The sequence below is a fragment of the Phascolarctos cinereus genome, unplaced genomic scaffold (assembly GCF_003287225.1).
Source record: "Phascolarctos cinereus isolate Bilbo 61053 unplaced genomic scaffold, phaCin_HiC Scaffold_5;HRSCAF=322, whole genome shotgun sequence".
Classification (NCBI taxonomy): Eukaryota; Metazoa; Chordata; class Mammalia; order Diprotodontia; family Phascolarctidae; genus Phascolarctos; species Phascolarctos cinereus.
The window spans coordinates 84956807-84969691 of NW_027555958.1; positions in this window are offsets into that span (position 1 = coordinate 84956807).

Consider the following 12885-nt stretch of genomic DNA (forward strand, 5'->3'; position numbering starts at 1 on the left):
CTAGCATCTTCCCAGGTGTTAACCATATTGTATTTAAGGATACTCCAATGTACCTTTGTGCATCTAATGTAAGATGCTTTAAGATTTCACCTTTACCCTTCCTTCCTTGACTCACCCCATCCCTGCAGCTCATGTGTTAAAGTCATTGAAAAGTATGGGTTGACCCTTCAGAGTTCTAGCAAGTGATCATCAATTCCTGTTTTGTCTTATCAGATGCAGAGACAGTTCAAAACATAGGAAGGCACTATTGGTTGAGGTGAATTAGTTTTCTGCCTATTTGATAGAGAGACAATTTGGTATCATTGACAGTAGGCTGAACTTGGGGGCAATGGAGCCAGGAGTTTAATTCCAGCCCTCAATACTCACCAGCTGTGGGGTCATAGGAAAGTCACTAAACCTCTGTAAGCCTCAGTTTCATCACCTGTAAGATAGAGATAATGATATTGGTAGTAGCTGCCTCACTGGGTTGTTGTGGGGATGAAATGACATAATGCATGCAATATACTTTATAAATGTCAGTTACAATTTATATATATATATATATATATATATTATATATATATACATATATACGTATTTATATATATATATGTATACACACACACACACACACACACACACACACACACTTAGTTGCCTTAGAGAACTCAATGCGTTCTCCTAACTCTTCACCATGTACTTATATTCTCAGCACCAAGACTAACTCTGTGTAGTGAGCATTCTCTTGTTTACCCCATCAGAAAAAAAAATTATTTCCTCATCCTTTGAATTGTCTTTCCGTTACTAACCCTTCCTTATTCCAGATTAATTACATTGACATTGCCTTGGAAATCCTTGGATCACAGAAGCTAAGGAATTCTGGGTATTCCTAGCATCAATTTTTGTGCAAGAATCTTATTTAATGTTCTAACTTCCAAAGATGGCTTTAAAATATAGCTTTTGATGCCAATTACTGGTTGTCATTAGTGCATTAGAAAGGAGAGAAAAACTATATACCTTTTCTTCCTCATGGGATTAATCACTTTTCCTCATCACTCTGTTCATTGTCCTCGTTCATGGTTAGGAGCTTCTAGACCTCAGTCCTGTGGCTACCAATACTAGCTAGTTAACAAAGAGATGACACAGTTTTCCAGGAAATGTTATTTTCATGAAAGATGCCTATCATCATTTACTGTGAAGAGACTGATATTCAGTAGTGTTAAAGCCAGAGATCAAAAGCTCTGTGGGAAGGAATACAAGACAATTTTAGGATTATAGGCTTTGTTTACTTTTACAGTTGTTAAGATCCTGATACGTTCAAAGATTAGCATTCAAAGCCTTCCCAGTATATGAGTATAAAGAATAAACATTCTTTACACATACATAAATATGTACAAACACATATATACATGCATATGCATATATGTGGAGAGAGAGAGGGCCAGAGGGGAAGGAGAGAAAGAGGGAGGGAGAGAAGGAAGGAGAGAGAGAGAGAGAGAGAGAGAGAGAGAGAGAGAGAGAGAGAGAGAGAGAGAGATAGTAAATGAATGAATCAAAAAGCATTCATTAAGCAATTGCTATACTAAGTACTGTGATAAGCGCCTTCTATACACATAAAAAAGCAAGACAATCACTGCTCTCGAGGAGCTCACACTCTAATTAGAGGAGACAACACATAAGAATTCAGCCAAATGTTGGATTGTAAAGAGTGGACATCCTAAGGTTCAGCAGCAAGTTGCAGGGGTCCCTAGGTTATACCAGTAGGTGAGATGATAGTGCTAGAGGTCTCCAGAGCACATAATAAGGTCTATAAGTTATTAAAAGACAGTGGCAAGAAAGTGATAAGACCCATTGGTACTCCATGTCATGGGAAAGAATAGGGTTGGTTATTTCCATTTCATCTAAACAATGAGAGAAGTTAGGCAGTCCATATGGCTTCTGGTCAATCTCTAAAAGGGGAGAGGACAAAAAGATAAGGAAAAGGCACTCCTGATGATTTGTAAAGCTCTTGGCATAGTTCCTGGCATATAGTAGGTGCTATGAAAATGCTTGTTCCCTCCTCTCCCTGCCCCCACCACCCTACTATCTAGCATAGAGTCTAGGATGGTCCAGAACTGAGAGAAGGGATTGGAGAAGATACAAATTAGTTAAATACAAGGTAGTTTGAGAGGGAGGACACTAGTAATTGAGACAGTCAGGAAAGACTTCATGTAGAAGGCGGTGCTTGAGCTAGTCTGGAAGGAAGAGATTCAACGAGGCAGAGGGGAGGAGAGAGAGCATTCTAGGCATGGGGGACAGCCAATGCAAAGACACAGAGAAGGAAAATGAAGTGCTGTGGCAGAGGAATAGAAAGAAAGAGACCCAGCTTGGCTGAATTGCACAGAGTGGAAGGATGAAAAGTAATACACAGTGAGGCTGGAGAGATGGTTAAAGCAAAGTTATGAAAGGCTTTAGGAGTTTATAAGAGCCTTAGGAGTTAAAAGGCATTTATATTTGATTTTAGAGGTGACAATAAGTCAGTGGAGTTGATTGAGTAGAGAATGATATGGTCAGATTTGCACTTAAGGAAAATAACTTTGGCAGAAGTGTGTAGGATGGATTGCAGTGGGGAGATATTTGGGTCAATGAGACAAATGAGATAGTATCTAAGTGAGAGATTATGGGGACCTAAACAGGGTGATAGCTGTTTGAGCAGAGAGGAATCAAATAAGAGACATATGGAGATACAAATGGCAAGATTTGGCAAATTAGTTGGATATGTGGGATGACATAAGGTGAGAAGTCAAAGATGGCACCAGGAGACTAGAACGTAGTGCCTTCAACAGAAAAGGGGAAATTTGGAGGCAAGGTGAACTGGACATCAGGGTGAAAATACTGAGCTCTGTCTTGGCCATGTTAAGTTTGTGATGTCTCTGGGACATCCATTTTGAAATATCTAGGGGAAAGAGTAAGGCTAGATCTGGGAGTCACTGGCATAAAGATGATAATTAAACTCATAGGAGCTGATGATATCACCAAGAGAGGGTGTAAAGAGAGATGTTCAGGGGAGTCTAGGACAGAGCCTAGGGAAGAGCTACAATTACGTGTTGTGATCTGGATGATGAAGCAGCAAAAGAGACTGAGGAGGAGCAGTTAGGTAGATAGCAGGACAACCAGAATACCCAGAGAAGATAAAGTATTCTGGTCAACAGGTCAAATACAGCAGATAGGTTGAAAAGGATGAGGACTGATAGCCTTTGAGGGAATGATAGGATTTAAGGAAGGTTTTTTAAGGATAGGGGAGACATGGGAAAGTTTGAAGGCAGTAGGGAAGCAACAAAGATAGATTAAAGATTGGAGAGAAGGAAAATGATGGAGGTTTCAATCTGCTGAAGAAAATGGGAGGAATAGCATGAAAGGCATATAGAGAGGTTGACCTCAGCAAGGAGAAGGGCCACCTCATTGTTAGAGACTGGGAGAAAGGAGAGAGTGGGAGGTGATGTTAATGAGTCAAGATGAAGAGAAGGGGAGAGGAGGGAGCTAATGAATGACCTTAATTTTCTCAGAATAGTGAAAGATAGGATCCTCAGCTAAAGGAGAGGGTGAAAAGGGAGAGAGAGAGAAGGGGGACATGTGGGAAGTTTTAGAAGGGAAAAGAAGAGATTTGCAAAAGTTTTTGTGGAGAATAAAATCAGGAATCAATTAGGGGGAAATACAGTTCTCTAGGATCTTTATATTTGCTTACAAAGCTAAACTGTGCAAAACCATAATGCTTGGAATATAGTAGGCACTTAAATGTTTGCTGATTACTACTGATCAATAGGACCATTAAGAATTGGAAATCATTTTATTCTATCCATCAGCTTAAATATATTTGTTATTCTTCAAAATAAAATCAGAATCAAAATGTTGTTATACACTTTTACTCTTCTTCTGTTTGCTGTCATGTACATTTTAAAATGGACCAATATAGCTAATTCATGGATGTAGCAGACAATTTTGTTCTTTTGTGAAAGGTAGCAATGGAAAGCTTTTTTTGGTTGCTAATACAGTGACACTGCTCAGTCAGTAAATAATACTGTATTTCAAAGTCTCCAAGTCTCTGTTAATGACAAGACATTCCTTTCTCTATGGCACGTAACTTAGGTTCCACTGGCAAAAAGCTCCTGCTGAGGAAACTTGGCAGCTTCTGCCTATCAAAATACCTAACTCATTGCTCTTCTGTCTGTGCTGAAGACTTGTGTTTTTATATCTGTTTGGGAAATTACAATCATGCTCCCTAATAGTTTTTCCTACCCCAACTCCTGAAGGCCTTAGAACATCCTAGACTATCATTATGTCCTTTTTAACATGTGGATTCTTTAATGATCTTCCAGGGAATAATAACATGCACACTTTGAAATCTATTTCTCCAAGTAATTCTTTTAAACTCATGAGGACAGAGAAGGCAGGAGGCATGTGTCTGGTGTTTTTTGTATTTTGCTTTTAATTTTAGGCAAAGGCAGGAAAGAAAGAAAACTTTTGAAACATCTGTAGTTACACATTTGCATAAAAAAGGGCTTCATCGTACAATAAGCGTGACATAGACTTCTTGGTGGTTTGCACACTTTGGAAAAGTGTTCTCACTAAGTTTACAACTTTAGCTAGGAATTTTGCATGCAGTTGCTTTATTACGAGAGTTAAAATATATCGAATCTGATCTTACTCTTTCTGTAGGTATGCTGTAATATAATTCTAGCGCCTATCCCTGTTGTACCCAACAGGCTTTGAAATGTGGCTAGAGCTTTCTGTAGTACAAATGGCATTAATTACCTCAAATTGGTAAAGCCAAATGGAGTCATTGATTTAGGAACTTACCATATCCTCTGCTTAGGTCAAGGATCAAACTTTTCTTTTGCTTAGTTCTAGTAAAGCAAAGGTATCAACATAAAACTCAGATTTTAAGAAGGGTTAGAAATTATTACTGAAGGGGAAGGAGAAAAAATTCCACATTGAATATATTTCTTACCCTATGTTCAGGTTTCTTTCTACATTCTTCTCCTATTCAGCACTGAATCCAGAGTAAGTCATTTTAACTTTGATTTCTCAAAGTATGTAAATTCCTAAATAGGCTTGAAAGAAGTGTTAATTTCATAAAGTATGTGTATATGGGAATAAGAAACCCTATCAGAAGCATTTAACATTTGAACTGGGAAGTAGCTTGCCTTGCCCTGTCAAATGCTAGAAAAACACATAGACTTTCATCAGGTTCATGGATTTATATCTTAATTTATGCATTTATTTATAGAAGTATCCTATTAGTTTGTTATGTATTTATTATATAGTGTTATTGGATATCAATACATATTTATTATATACTTACATATAACATTATGTTAATTTTCACATATTATATAGTATGCATTTGTAGTATTACATGTAGTATAGTACTTATGTAATATTAATTGTATATTAGTACATACTTATTACATACCACACACTTATATATACTGTTATATGTTAACTTTAACATGTTTATCACATAGCATGTATTTGTAGCATATGTAGTATAGTATTTATTATATAGTATATATTGTATCTTAATACATATTTGTTATATATTATATACTTAATACGCTATCATATGTTGATTTTCACATTTTTATCACATAGTATATATTGTATGTTAATACATATTTGTCATATATTAAATACTTAGATATACTATTCTATGTTGATTTCCCACATATTTATTATATAGTTAGCATTGTATATTCATGTATACTCATTATATACATATACAGTTATGTGTTAATTTTTACATATTTATTATATGCTATGTATAGTATTCTTGATAGTATTTAATTTATAGCATATATTATATATCAATACATATGTGTTACAGGTATATTTACAAATACACACACACATGTTAATTTCATATGTTCATTATATTAGGTATTTGCGTTATATATAGCATTTATTATGTAGTTATGTGTTGTATATTAACATACTTGTTATATCTTATATACTTACACTTACTATATATTAATTTTAACATATTTATTATATAGTATGTTTTTATAGTATTTATCATATGGTATATATTAATATATGCTTATTACATATTATATATTTACATATATTATTTTATTGGGTTTTGGGTTGGACCTCTGATTTCATTGGTAGTGTAGGAATTTCCACAATGAAGGAAGTGCTTTTACCATTCTAGATTATCGCTGTTTTGCAATGTATAGTTTTAGGTGGTTGCCTGGGGCGGGGAAATGAGTGGGGGGGGGGGATTCCTCTGAGGTGGGTCTTGGTATTAGGTCATCTTGATCTGAAATTCTGTGGGCATCTCTTTATCCGACAATCCATGCTGACTCTCAAAGTTCTAATGCCTGAGCAGAAATAAAAAATAGTACTCATTTCTGCTCTTCAGAGACATTGTCACATGTAAACTTTTGATCCAAATGATGTGCTAAGTCGGAGAGCTCAACCGTGTTTTTCTGGTTGCCATGCCATGCCTAATCTCTGACATCTCATCATATGGGAAAGCAACAATTCTGTTGTTGATGAGTCGATTTCAGTTGTTTATGACTCTTGTTAACCCATTGAGGTTTTCTTGGCAAAGATATTAAAGTGGTTTGCCATTTCCTTCTCCAGCTCATACAATGAGGAAACTGAGGCAAATAGATTTAAGTGACTTGCCCAGGGTCACATAGCAAGTAAGTGTCTGAGGCCAGATTTAAACTAAGGAAGATGAGTCTTCCTGACTCCAGGCCCAGAATCTATCCACTACACTACCTAGCTGCCCCAACAGTTCTCTACTCTAAGAAGGAGCTAGCTCAGTGGATAGAGTGCTGGGCCTGGAGTTAGGAAAACATGAGTTCATATCCTGCCTCAGATACATTAGTAGCTATGAGATTGGGCAAGTGATTTCAACTTTCTAAAATTCAGTTTCCTTTTGTCTAAAATAGGGATAGCCTCTACCCAACATGGTTGTTATGAAGTTCAAATGAGATAATATATGTGAAATACTTAACAAACCTTAAAGCCTATATAAATGCTAGCTGATACTTGTATGTAGGGAGCTCCAGGTGAGGAAATAACTTCTACCAATGTACATTTTCACCTTCTTAGATAGTTCCTGGGAATGCTAAGAAGTTAAATGACTTGCTCAGGGCCACATAGTCATTATATTTGAAATGGGACTTGGGCAACTCTCAGGCTAAACTTCCTATTCACTAGGCTACAATGCCTTTCTTCTAAATATTATACACATATGTATGCACACATGTATATGCACATGGACACACATACATATATGTTGGTATATATGCATGCTCACGTGTGTGTACATATATGTAATATAAGGCTACAAACAAAACTCCTCAAAGTCTATTTATTTCAAAAATGCTGAAAATTTTTACTTCTTGTAGTATCTAATTTATTAATTTCCCTTTAAGTTTATATTTATTCATTAATTAATGAATAAATGCTAAATGAAGGATTTGGAAATACATTTTAAATGCTCTTAAATTGAATATAGATCCATAGGGACCCACACACTAATAACCCTGAAAAGTGTAAGGTAAAAAGGTAAGTGAAAAACTAAATTGAGTCATTTCTCTAGTTACCTTGTGATCCATAGTTTGCACAGCAATTTCCCTTCCTGGCCTTGAATTACATAATATGCAGGAATTAAAACAAATCATCAATGATTTTTTGCTTCTTTGGGGAACTGAAAATGCTTAGGTTACCTTCTTTGTCATCTGAAAGGTAAATAATTTTAGCTATGCAATGATACCTTTATACCTAATATTTGTTGAATTTAGCATAATTGAAAATACTTGTTTCAATCATAAATTATTGGTTTTGTGTGATTTTAATCAGATGGCAATATATTAATGCACAAAAACCACAATATGGACTTCTTATTTTAAACTAACATAACTTTCGTATCTCCTTACTCTAAGTCAGGAAGAGTTGGGTTTAAGCCCTATCTCTGACTTTAGCATAGGACTCGGATCAAGTCATGTAACCTCTCAAGTAGATGTCTTCCTAGCACTCTAGGTTTCAGAACAGTTGCTAAGCTGTACTGGTAAAGGGAGTTTCCTTATGAAGTTTGCTTTACCAAAGAAATCAAAAGTTTGGATAAAAAATAATAATATTGAAAACAGCTGAATTATGAAAGACTAAAATGATTCCTGGGTGTGAGATATTTTTTATTGCTTCGTAGATGTGAAGCTAGGTGATACAGTGGATAGAACACTGAGCTTCAAGAAAAGAACTGAGTTCAAATCCAGCCTAGGACACTGACTAGCTGTGTGACCCTTGGCAAGCCACTTAACCCTGTTTGCCTCAGTTTTCCTCATCTGTAAGATGATCTGGAGGAGGAAATAGCCACTGAAGTATCTTTGCCAAGAAAACTCCAACTGGGGTCATGGAGAGCTGAACATGCCTAAACAACAAGACGTTTTAAATGTACTTTATGTGAATATTTTATACATGTCCAGCCAGAAAGTGGGTGATGAGCATTTTTCTATTTCTTTTTTTTTTCCCCTAGTGACTATGCTACTTTTGCTGGAATCAAAGGACCATGGCTCAGCCACCTGGGCAAATCTCTAAAATTTTCTGGGCCTCAGTTTCCTCATCTGTTAAATGAAGGGGGTTAGACTAGATGACTTTGAAGGACCTTTCCAGGTCCATATTAATGATACTTTTCCTTTCTTCTTTCCTGCTCTCCTCTCCTCCTTGGTGCCTAGGACCTCAGGACTCAGCACAAGGTAAACACTTAACAAATGTTTCTAAGCTGTTTCATTTAGTCTCTAGTATCAAAATATTCATTAACCTTTTCTTCCTCACCCCCTTTATGAAGACTAGCTAAACTTTGAATATTTAAATTGCCCAATATGCAGAATCAAAATAATGGGATAGGGTGAATCACTGAAAAGTGGTTCTAGATATAATATGATTTCCATTGCCTTCTGTATTTCGCGCTCTTAAACACAAAATTATTAGGAATATCAATGTTTTTTACAGAGTTTAGACTTCATGTTTAGAGTTTAAAAGGCATTAAAAGTATTACTTTTTGGTTCAATAACTATTATTTTAGAAAAGGAAAAATCAAGAGGAATTTAATAGCATTTAATTGAAAATAGAATTCTTATGCATTCATTTCAAGTGCAGAATAAACTGATTTTCTTGGGCCTTGAAAGCAGTCTGTATATTCATGATGATAAGTGTTTTTGACATGATATTAGCTGAGAAAGATGGCATCTCAATTCAAAATTTGGGAAGAAAAATTTTATCTCAATATGTGCACACTTAACATTTTAAAATTGAAGAGTAATTGTATTTAAGGACAATGTGGATTCATCAAAATGAATAGAAATGAGTACATGCCATTTTTTTCTCTAGTGAACTGCTTATATAGGAGTTTATTGGTCAAAAGTTGTGGGAATATACCACATGTCTTTGAATCAAGGAATAGTGATTGACTTGAAGGTTGGCGCCAGAACATTTTTAGGTATCTTCTAGTTTAACTACCACATGTTATGTTAGGAAACTGATGCCTAATTTTATGTTAGGAAACAAATATGGGTAAATAATTTTCATCGAATTTTCAGATAGAGAGGTTGTTAAATAGCATTATGTCTCCACAAAATTCTGTTCACTGTATTTTGTGAATAAAATGAATTCGTAACTGACCGAAAAAAAAAGGGTGGGGGGAAGAAAAAGAAGAAGGAAGGAAAGGGAAAAGTAAAAAGAATTCCTTCAGGAAAAGAATAGCAGAAGGTACTTTTTACCTTTTCTCCTCTCCTTAAATAACCTTATCTTTGATGGCATTTGGGCTCCACAGAGGATTTCTAATGAGAACCTAAATGGAAAATAAAAGTTTTCAAAGTGGTGTGATGAAAACTTTCCCTCTCATTAAAGCCTCAAAGTATGTTTTAATAGTGGTAAATCATTTTGGTAAACAGTCCCTCCTCTCCTTCCCCAACCCCCATCCAACTTAGACTCAACACCTTTGCAGCCAAAAAGAGTTCGATGGCCCAAAGCACCTTTCCAAACAACGAGAAAGCAAGGCTTCCCCAAGCCAGTCCCTTTCTTCAGCAGCTCAGCAGGCGGGGCCAGAAAAATCATTAATGGGCCCATCCTGCTCTTCTCCCTTTCCACACCTGCATATCATGATTCCCTGCTGTAACTTTATGGACCGTGAGGAGGCAGGTTTGACGCCATGAAACACAGTCTGAGCTAACAGCTGCAGACAAGCCAGCACACCAGACAGTAAAATGTAAAGAGGAGGAAGGGGACAGATCACCTTTGAAGTTTACAAAAAAGCATGACTTTGACCACTTCCTTTTTTCTTTTTTTTTTTTAATTAGATGTCTCAGGTACATTGAGAGAAACTGGCTGCTTTCTTTACAAGGTGGAGAATCCTTCCTCAGTGTAGTTAAAGCCCGAGCATTATTTCCAAAAGTGTATACGTTTTTGAAGCATTTTCTTCATTTTTAGAATGAAACATGAGATTATAAACACATTGGAAAACTAAAATTGCAATCAAGGATCTTCCTAAAGAAAGATTTGATTGTATTTCAACAGAGAACAAAAGTATGATCTTGATTCAAGTTTAAGGTTGAAATTTTAGTTGTGAGAAATCACAGAGGAAGTGACCCCCTCAGTGCATTCTCCCTAGATTTGTTTCACATTTCACATTCGTATTGTTGGGCTTAAAGAGATATAGCTAAATTAAAGCTGCTATATGTTCCTTGTATCACTGTGACTCCCCTACTCTTTAAATTTAGAGCTCAATTTTATTTCCATGAATGTTTCACTTCTGTATGTCAACTGAATTTCTTTGTGTTCATTTTTTTTTTAAAGACTATGGGGTCCCATGGAAGGGGGAGGGGAGACCAGAGTTGATGCTACTGATTGCTCCAGTTTGGTCTTTAAGTGTTCTGGTCTTCTGGAAATTCAAGTAAATGTCCTGCTGAATGTTAGGAAGTTTGCAGATCAGCCTATGGCATGATCTTTTCATTTAGATTATGTACATAATTGGCCATAGAAATATCATTAATGACAAATGATTTCAATTTGAAGAATGGCATTTCCCAGAGTTCTGTAATTTCTAAACTAAATCCCTTTGAATTTAGCAATGGCCTTCACCTTCAATTGAATATCATCAAAGCAAAAATAGTTATTGTTTTATGAAAGTCTGGTGAATATTTTGTTTTTAATATTAGATTTTAAAATAAACTGATGATCATTTAAAAAACCCTGTGCTTGCTGACCAATAGAAAATTGGCCAAATTCTATACCTTGAGTTTTTTTCCCTAAAAAAATATTAAAATAAAGACAAGAGGCATCCTAGAGAAACTTGACTTGCCTTCCTTTAAATGCTTTTGTATAATAACAATATTAAATAATACCAGCTTAACAAATTTGAATCTCTTGATTTTAATGATAAATTTTTTTTTAGAAAAGGCTGGTGATATTTCACTAGCTAATTTTATATTCTTGTGAAAGTTTAAAAAAAATTTAGGACTACATTTCCTTACTTGTAAAATAGCCACTGGACAAAATGTTAAGTCTCTACTAGCCCCCAAAATATCATCCACAAAGTGAGGCGCAAGGACATGTCCAATGATAGTCTTGTGTGCATAGTCTTGTGATAGGACAGCTGATTTATTCTTTCCTGATCCAAACTTTCTTGCTATATGCTCGGTGATGCAAACAAATAAAATAAACACAAATGTCTTCCACCTTATGAAAAGCTTTGCACATAGTAGGCTTCCGGTATTTAGCATAGTTCCAGACATCTAGTAAGTGCTTAATAAATGCTTTGGCTGGTTGGTCATTGTCTTTTGTTCTCAAAGAAGACAAAAATGATACCATTGTTGGGATTGAGGTATGGAGTGTCTGACTGTGGCTGATCAGACCAGTAGGAGCTCAGACGGCTCTACCATAGGGCAGGCACAAATAGTCCAGTGGACATTTGGAGTGGAGATGTTTCCAAATTTGTGCACCTCACATTTCTTTTGAGCTGCTGCAATTCTGCTTTGCTCATAGAGCAGAATACCTTCTTTGATGCAGGCATACTATGCTGTGTGGTCCTTTGCTAATGTCTCCCAAGTCTCATAATTGATTCCAAAAATCTTCAGAGAGCCCTTGAGGAGAGTGTCTTTGTATTGCTTCTTCTGACTTCCATGTGAGCGCTTGCCTTGCGTGAGTTCTCCCTGAAATAGTCTTTTAGGCAAACATAAGTTTGGTATTTGGGCTATTAGAGTTGCACTTTCTGCAGCAGAGTTTGAAAGCTTGGCAGTTCAGCTCAAGAAAGGACCTCAGTGTCTGGTACTTTATCTTGCAAGGTGATCTTCAGAATCTATCTAAGACAAGTGACTGAATTGTTAAGTGTATGACATCAATCTTCTTGATTTTAGTTTCTCCCTCTTCCAGAATATTTTATATATCAGTACCATCTTTATGGTATTATTCCTTAAAACAATGATTTCATCACATCACTTTCTTTGCTCAGAAATCTCAAATAATTCTCCTTTATCTTCACAATAAAACCCAAAGCTCTGTGACCAAGTTTTTGAGGCCTTTCACATTCTGGCCTCACCTTGGCTGTCACATCTCCCGACACAAACTTTCTGTTCTAGGAAGCTGGACTCCACCATTGACTTGTGAAGGTTCCATCATTCCTAATCCTTGGTCTTTGTTTACTTGGTTCTTTCCCTTGCTCCTCTAAACAACCTTCCCTTCTCTTTTACCTATCTAAAGCCTATGCCTCCTTCAAGGCCCCTTTTTACTTCTACATTCCCCCAAAAGGCCATCTCCAGTCATCCTCGCCTACATTGCTTTTCTCGGAAATTTTATGATATGTATTATCCGTATGACTATTTTGGTGCTCAAACATCTACTGCCTTTATATTTTCTTTT